Below are 9,220 nucleotides of genomic sequence, written 5' to 3'. Positions count from 1 at the left end.
TTGTCTCTTCTTACTTTGTGCATCATCAACAACCTTCTTACACTTCTTATCCTCATCCGAAGACTTATTACACAAAACCTCATTCCCCTTCACGTGAGCAATATGTTGCTTAAGCTGGTATAAACCCTAAACCCACACAACTTGCACTTAACCTTATCTACATTTGAAGGGTGCACAAATGCCCCATATTCTCATCCAATGGAAGATGTAGTAACCCGCCGTTTCCCTAACAAGTAACAAGCCAACTCCAATCACATTATTTGCAAATAATCAATATTCAATATTCATATATACATTCATACGGCTGATGTTGGATGCTTTCATTATCTTCATTAAAGAGATGGTACATATACACATATGTTCTCTTTAGCTACTTCTGTACCTCTACATGGCCCTGACATTATATTTAATATATCAAACATTTATGAAAGCAAAGATGTAGAAACCTATGTTGCACGGACACGGCGACACGGCAAATCTTAAAAACCTAATCCCGACACGGCTTGAACACGGCAAATAATTAATATATTTGTATATTTTAGTATATAAAAACGTTATTTACTAAAAACTCATGAAAAATCCCTAAAAAAAAAAACTAAAAGCTTCTGATATATTTTTTAAAGTCGTACCCACTCAACCCAAAACCCCTCTCCCTCTCTGCTTCCGACTAAACCCACTCAATCTGAATCCCTATCCCTCTCTGTTTCTAACTAAACCCATCCATCCCTCTCCTATATTCCTATCAAATTTCAGTTTTAGTTTCAAAACCAGACGCTGATCAGGAGGTTGATTGTCATCGCCGGCACTGGCGTGTCGAGCTATTGCGAGATGAGTAGCCTTTAACCCAAGGACCTGATCGGGCAAGGACATGAGCTGTTGGTTTTGCAGAACCACCAGCAACTGTATCACTTGCCATCGTTGAGGAGATGAAGCACCTGACGCGCGGTGTTGTATGAATCACTGCGCTGACGTGGAGCAGGCCGTCTTTGAGTGATACTGATACATCAATAACCTTTTCCGAAATACATATCCTAAACTTCTTGAGACTATAACGGGCTCATACGGTCAGAGTTCATGATTAAGTGATTAACTAGTCTTTTTCTATATATAACAGAACTTCTGTCCTTAGTTCCTTGCTAAATTTTTCAATTTTTTTCTCTGTATAATCGATTAATCACATCAACAAAGAACTACTTGTCTATGTATAGAAAAACTGAAAAAGAAAAAAACAGAATGATTATTGATTGAATAATTCGAATTCAAGTTAAGAACAAGTAAATATTAACAGGGAAGTAGATTCATATCAGATAACCAGAATCAGAAAGATGTTCGTCTCAGACTGGCTGAGAACGGCGAGGTCCTTGACTGGATGAGTACGGCGAGTCTGAGTTTGGGAGAGGGCGAGAGGCAAAACGACGAGAGTGCGTTTGGGAAACGAAGTATTGATTTGGAATTAGGTTTTAAAATTTTGCGTGTTAGTTTTTTTTTCCTTCACACCTCCACCTAGTCCAAGGCCACCTCGATATTCCTCAATGTGCCGGCTATTCATGGAAGGTGAGAAGCAGATGAATAAGCATCTGCTTACGGAAGAAATCAAAGAATTTTCGGACGCACCTACTTCACATAGACTGCTTAGGCGGTCCCTGGGTGACAGTCCGCCCAACTGAAACGACTGAGGAAATCCAGGCGGCTTTGCTCCGCCTATAGCCTAAGCGGGGCATGGAGGTGCCTTTTAAAACATGGATAAAATCATGTCGCCTAATCGGCCAACCGCCCAGGCAGACTAGTCAGCCGATAAAGCAGACTAGTCGGCAGACAAGGAGGGCTACCGCCTAGCTCTCAGGACTAAGCCATAATCGAAACGGTGCAATGCCAACTAGCGCGTAGGTGGGCGGCTGGTCGGTTCTAGGTGAGGATTTTAGAACCTTGAATATATGTCATGACATTCTTGTAATGTGGAAGTTTAACAGTACCATACCCCAACTTATCATATTTCATTTGACTGCAGTATGAGAATGCCTATGGTTTGGATCAAATGAATTTGATGCCCACAGCTGCAATGTACGATGCTATAATGGCTGAGGTAACTAGTTCTTGGTCTTGCGAGATCTATTCTGTGCTTGTTTCTGTGGTTCACTTGCTTTTTATATTCTTTTTCTCCTGTTTTATGAAAACTCTTGCTATTTTAAATTCTAGAACAGTAGAACTAGATGTGTGTAGTTACTGTTTCACCACAAAAAGAGACTGAAGTAAATGTTGGATTCAAAGCTTGTTAAAAATTTTAAATCAGACTTGTTATACTCCTGACTATGAAACCAAAACGTGATTCAGTTATTATTTAACATGATCTGCTTCCATGAAATTGCTGTTGTGTGACTTGTGTCGTCCTTTTTTCTTTACTTTTTCGTGCAATACTCTGCAGAAGAACATGTCCCGTGGGTTAAAGCTTTTTGAAGAAATGAAAGAAGCAGATGTAAAACCAGATCATCCGATTTTCAGCATTCTATTGAACTAGGTAATCTGAAACTTATACAGGCAAACTTTACATATCTGACGTGCTCTTGTATTATACAACGTTCAACCTAGAGGTGCAGTTGTAACATCTCACAAGTGATGGGTCCAATTAACTTGACCAGTGTGATTTGAATATATACTCATGTGATTGCTGTTATTCAGGAAAAAGACTTGTTGCTAGCCGATAAGGGCATATTCCAGTAGAGCTTCAATGCTGTTTAAAGCGTGCTGGTCCAATCCCTTGCTTCTTCATGGGCAATTGTCTGATGCATTTATTTATTTTTGGTCAGTTGTATACTAGCAACGCGATGCGTGTGCTGTGGTGTATTAATACATAAATAAAACAGATTCTCTAATAAATTATGAGTTATTGTAAACAAATATATATTTTTGATAACTCATGTCAAGGTAGCCCTTACAGATCTACCCGCTACCACCTACGATACAAGACTTTGTAACCCTAAAATTATAGTGATACGTAGTATAGACTACCTATGTTTGAAACTCAGGCTCACTTATGAAAGCAAGCCTACTCTTGTGATCAATAGCATAGTTGCATAGTTTGTACTTTGTAGGCTGAAGCTAAAATTAAATGCTACCCACTTTTAGAGTCAGGCCCATAAGAGACCCAGGCCCATAGTCATGCCCTTCAGTCAATGAGGCCAAGCCCATCATTCCACCTTGGACTCTCGGATCAGATCCGGTCAGTAACAAATCGGCGACGAGACTGCCGATTTTCTGACCGAGGTTAGAGCTCGCCACCAAGACAGGTACCCAAGATGGCTTAGGACGCTCATGAAGGTTGTTTAGGTTGTGTGAAAGGATTTTCCCAGACGTCCAGGCTTCTGATAGAGAAACCAGCCAGGCCAAGAGCCGCCGTGCAAACCTTGTCTTAGGTTGGATCCCATCTCAATTTTTTTTTTAATCCAAAATATTCTCATGTACTCTCAGTTATCTTTGAATTATTGAACTTTAGAAATATACATACTAGTGATACTACATACTATATATTCAACATCATAAAACAACACGACAAGCAAGAAAACAGTTGGACTCAAATGTTAGTTAATTGAGAAATACATGCTTGGTTGTTGATAAACCAACTTAGTTAGTAGATTCATATTATGAGATGGTAATTTACAGAAATATTTTAGTAATCAAACTAGATTTAATTCGATTTTATATATATGATAAAGTAAATAACAAAATAATTATTATGAAATTCGTAAAGTGTAGCGGTGGCTGCAATCTTGAAAGCCTTGGTTCTGCATCTGTCGCAATGAACGTACAACTTCACAAGTATCTTTTGCTGCACAATGGTAGAAATTAACAACAATCACAATCCAACTTCCAGATCGGAAAACCAAATTTTTGTATTTCATTTTCAAAAACAAAAGAGAGAAGATGAACCGTGAGTTCCACAAAATGAAATTGAGATAAGTATTTGGAAGGGCTTAATTACCGTCATCTTGGAGAACTCGAGCTCTATGAATCTAATGCAAAATATGAAGCAGGATATATCGATCACTATATGCTGTGTTAACGTTAACATCGCCTCACTACTTATATAGGTTTGGAAACTTCCTCTACAAGTAGTTTCCTGTAAGATGATAAATCTGTGGATTTTCAATTTTTGTTGGTGTGAGAAGTCAGAATACTCAGAAGAAAAACACCACGGTTTCCTGGACTCGATCAGGTCAACTTCATTGTCTGAAAATACAGCAAATGAATGTATTGCTTAGGTATGAGTATATGAATTTGTGTCATTTTTCTCATATAATCTAAGGTGTTTTGAGTATGACATGCAAATGACAAGTACATTTGAAAAACAACAGCAAATTTCTTAAGTTGAATTTATTTTGAGTTGAGTTCTCTGCTTTTAATCAGCATCAAGATTATTTTACTTAGAACGTTGAAAATATAGGTCATGACATTCATAAATCAAGCTAGACTAGTACGTGAAATGAGATACAAGCTCCTTAATAAAATACTGATTAACCTAGACTTTACTTTACTTGTCAATGTAGGGCTTTGGTTGGGTGTTTCTCTTTTCTTTGGCAACTTTGGCCTAGGGTTTTAGACAAAGAAAATAAGGGTTTGGTTTGTTTCCTTATTTTCTTTGTCTAAAACCCAAGTGAGACCAATATAGCTAAAGTTGGAGAAAAAGATCAATCTCATTCAAAATAGGGCAAAATATTGGTGTTTCGAATGGTTGCATGGAGGGGTGTGTGTGTGTACGTGTATAATACTTATCATATTGTTATGTGCTAAAGTTAAGTGCTTGATACAACGAAAAATTAACCGTAAACACAGCTAATACATATCAGATAATTGATATAGCTATTTGGTGAATTGTGGCTTGAATTTAATTTGATACAAGTGTAGGTTGGAAGTTCTCAATTTGAACATTACCATTTAAGTCTTGTCAGTTTATTACTATATCACATGCGATCATAAGTAATACACACTCATGTCACTTATTATTAACCACTAAATTAGACAAATGTTGTGTTGTACGTATTTTTAGCGCAGTTATAACTAACTAGCACTTGGAAAATAAAAACTATGGTATTAGGCCATGGGCCATCCCTATTTACATACTATCGTATTGGGCTATTGGCCCATAAAATCAATACAAATCATCCCCCATACCTTCAAATCTTCAATACGTTCATATTGCGATTACTCTTTCATACCTTTTGAATTCGTGTATGATGTGAAATAGAAGTTTCATGCATGTTCTTAGTTGGGTTTTGATGATTATGGTCACTCCTTTATAAAATAACATACAGAGCTATATGAATCTAGTTGAATGAATCGATGTGATGGTCAAATTTGAGAAGATATCTTTTACCCCCTCCAATCTAGGATCCCAAATTATTTATCCTCAAACAAAAACAAATTGCATAACAACATTACTTGTTCCTTTATTTTAGATATATAAGGTTTATAATATGCTTTACTAGCTTTGCATAAAACAAGACAATGCCATGCACATGCGATATTGAGATCTCATTAGCTCAATCAGATATGTGTTAATCTTTCCATCTTTTTACTTGATATCGATATTGAGAAGCTCCCCCATAACTTACGAGGGCTTGTCGAGAGTTTGCAACTGGCTTTGATTAATAAGCTGTTTTATATGTAACAAAGAGAATAGACAAGCAAATTAACTAGTTTATTAGTATAAGCATGCAATTATTCAGATACACCAATAGTTCACAAGTGCATCAAACTGTTTGTTTGGGTCTTCGAGAAGTAATATGCAAGGCTGAAGTTGGCATTGCTATACGTTTTGATTTCTTGTTGCTATACGTTCATTGCTGGGGATTGGTTTAATAACCAAGGCATTTGAGGGGTTTATTCATTCACTGATTTCATCTGAATAAGAATGTCATCAATACAATAGTTTTGAAACATGAAAGTATAAACGGGTCTGATATTATTACGAAACTAGCTCGTAATCGTCATTTCAATACAATGTCTTCTGGATCACTATATCTAAATTGGCATAGTTACATAGACCACTGTTATATGCAACCCGGCCTTTGCTAGTCGATCTTCGTGTCCAAGTTGCTGCATGAGATTAAGATTTCAGTCATACTATACATACAAAGACCAGTCATGTTTGAATTTTAAATAAAACTTTCTAACATTGCATATGAAGCCCTAGAGCATAATTGAAATGAAAAACATAGGAACGAGTTTAGAGGTTCTTCAATCTTCCTTTTATCTTCGCAGCTCTAATCGCCGTGACTTGCACATTGATGGTGTGCAACCGTGCAAGTGTGCCTAGGTGCTTAAAATTTGACACTCCAAAAACTACAGTTTTCGAATTCATCCGAACATCAATTTGACAATGACATAGGATTTCTCATCTCAGCGTTCTATGTGCTCCTTTATAATTCATGTAATGTTTTTCTAGTAGTTGTTGTCAAACAACCCTAACTCTACTCTATGTCCTAGCATACTAAATAGGGCTGCTAACACGAAAAGAAAGGCCTCCCAAAATATATGCCTTGCCTCTTCTCAAGTGCTCCATTTCGAGGCGACACGAGCACTTTCCCGGCGTTTCCTCCCCAAGATTTTCTGGAAACTCACATTTTTCTGTCCATGGATTCTCGTGAGCATTTACCCCCAAAATGACCTCATTTGCTTGTCTAGCTATCTTCACGACCAAGTCCCCCCAGCCTTCCACAACCCACAACTCCCTCTCTATTGTCTTTACCATTTTTCACAAAATCGAGCATGGATTTCATCATCGATCACTGCCATGTCCAAGATTAATCCAAAGAATGGATTGATGGATCCCATTTGGGGGTTTTCAATGTTCATTCATATAGCCAGACTCTTCTATATTGCCCTATGAACGTAGATGTAATATTGTAATGCATGCACCTGCTTCTTTTGTAGAGTCACAAATTTTTCTTAAAACATGGGAATAGAACCAAATCAATTGGACTCATCTATCGTAGTATGTTATAATTGACAGCCGCTATTGTATGTGTCGCACAAAATATATCTATGGCAATTCATAATGGCATAATCTGCGGGGTATGGGTTTTAATCAAGGAAACAAGGTTTGACGCCCTTTATGAACAATATTTGAGGTATTCGATCATAATTGCATAATCTGCAATAGATTATTCTCAGTATTTTTTACGGTAGTGTTAGGGTACCTCAAAGATTTTTAGGCCTAGAAGTTAATCTTAAAAGCTAGAGAGAAAGCTTAGAGAAGAAGATAAGGCTGCAAATGAATGATCTAGATTAACAGAAGAATCTGAGGTTACAAGCTTATATACAGCTGAAAGATAAGCACGTGATAAACACGTGTAGAGCCAACACTGCTCAGAATAAGCTAATTAACTAAACAGATTAATTGTAATTAGCTTAAGTAAGCACAAACTAGTAACTAATTAAAGCTTATAGTCTAACAAATCTCTAAGCGCATGTGAAATGCACCAGTATGCATTGCAACACAGTTTACAGCTGAACTTAGTTCGAGAAACACACCTATAACTAGACAAGAACCACTCTGCCACCTGCAGCGGTTGCTTAATCTAATTCGTTTGGACTCAATTAGGCCGTTTCATGGTTTGAAAGTTTGAAACTACTTTTCCCAAGCATTTATTTGCCACACACTATGCTTAAACTCAAAGTCTAGAGGTCATTAATCAACCTTACCTAATTTTGTTTAGAGAACGTTAGCCAAATTAACTCGGAGAAATGCATCAAACTCTACAATTCTAATGATAACTTTGTTAGCTCGGATATCATAGTGGAATCTATAAGAGTCATCATCTTGAGACTTTCACATACAACAAGCAATAGATCGGAATCTGTAGTATACGCTTGTGGCTCTCCAGGTTATGACTGAATACAGAAAGTTGAACCAGTCCCTCCTCCCAGATCCCACAATAGTCTAACAACAACAACTTGGATCCCAAACCTGATTCCAGCTGAGAACTATAAGATGTTGTGTTTCGAAATGAATTGAGAGTCATTGAAGATAACAATCAGGATAAATGCATCGTATAATGTTCATGAACCTGTATAACTAACCATTTATGGGAAAACCTCTCGTTTCTAACTTCAACTACTTCCCTTAGCTTTCTTCAGAGTGAAAAATAAATGACATTGAATTTTGGCTGGAAAAACAATGGATTCAAATCTTAAAAATCTTGCATCCTAATCAAATCAAGGAGGGTAGTTTAGTACTTAAACAAAAGAAACGAGAGAGATTAAAGGGGTAGAGTCATACTCTGTTGAATGTGGTCAAAGTTCCTTTCTGTTGTTTTTTGTGTTTCTTTGTGCAGAGCATGCAAACGGTATAATTGGCTCTCCTAGCTAGCAACCTGGCTCCAACTTTCGAAGTTGAAACCCTAAACAACCCACAAACACAGACGCCGCGTGGCACGCTCGTTCCTTTCTATTTGGCCGCTCAACTTAAAACGCCGTGAAGAGACTGATCGAGTTTTCTCCACACCAGACACACACACTCTCTTTCTCTCTCATCCTCTCCACATTTCTCAAGAAGATCAAATCAAATAGCAAGAGATCCAAACAAAGAGAGAGGGATCGAGGGAGGGAGATACAGCAGTGTCGTCCTGTAAAATTCTTGAAGTTATAGTCTGGTGCAGTAAGTTCTTTGTTCTTCCTCAACCTTACTGTTATGAACAACGTTGGCTAGGGCTAATTAGAGTTCGATTTTGTAGGTTTTGGTTATAGGGTTTTGTCATATTTTGGATCTTTTCCTTTTTATAAGGTGAAAGAGAGATTGAAGAAAGCGATAGACGTGGGTTGGTGCCCCCTTATTGTGGTGCACGTCAGTCAAATAGCCTTATATTTTTATGTACAAGAATATGGCGGGAACTGTGTCATCAACAATGGCAGGTGATTTTCTTAATTTTTTGTTTTTTGTTTGTATACTAATTAACAATTTGGTAACCCTTTCTTCTTCTTTTGCTGCTATTTTAATTTTATATATAATTTCGGAGCTAAGTGAAAGATTCTCACTTTTGGTATACCAGGAAATGAGTAGCTCTAGTCTGAACTCTGAAAAACTCTCTGAACAGTTTGATCGATCAGCTGGAAAAAGAAGACCAATTTCTTCAGCAGATTAGAAAATTAACCCACGGTCTGCCAGTCATATATTAAAATCTGAATAATCCAAAGTTTGGAAAAAGGTATAAATTCTTGGCGTCAG

General features: G+C 37.3%; 1 non-coding gene across 1 annotated transcript; it reads left to right on the top strand.

Moving 5' to 3' along the window:
* The first annotated feature begins 1,288 nt into the window (after window positions 1-1,288).
* Window positions 1,289-3,081, top strand: LOC101300520. The gene is made up of 4 exons (XR_184334.1): window positions 1,289-1,909; window positions 2,009-2,083; window positions 2,423-2,515; window positions 2,677-3,081. It is a non-coding gene; the product is annotated as an uncharacterized LOC101300520 (transcript).
* The last annotated feature ends 6,139 nt before the right edge of the window (window positions 3,082-9,220 follow it).

Source organism: Fragaria vesca, linkage group LG3 (genome assembly GCF_000184155.1).
Source record: "Fragaria vesca subsp. vesca linkage group LG3, FraVesHawaii_1.0, whole genome shotgun sequence".
In the NCBI taxonomy this organism is placed as follows: domain Eukaryota; kingdom Viridiplantae; phylum Streptophyta; class Magnoliopsida; order Rosales; family Rosaceae; genus Fragaria; species Fragaria vesca.
This window is presented reverse-complemented; position numbering and strand designations above follow the sequence as displayed.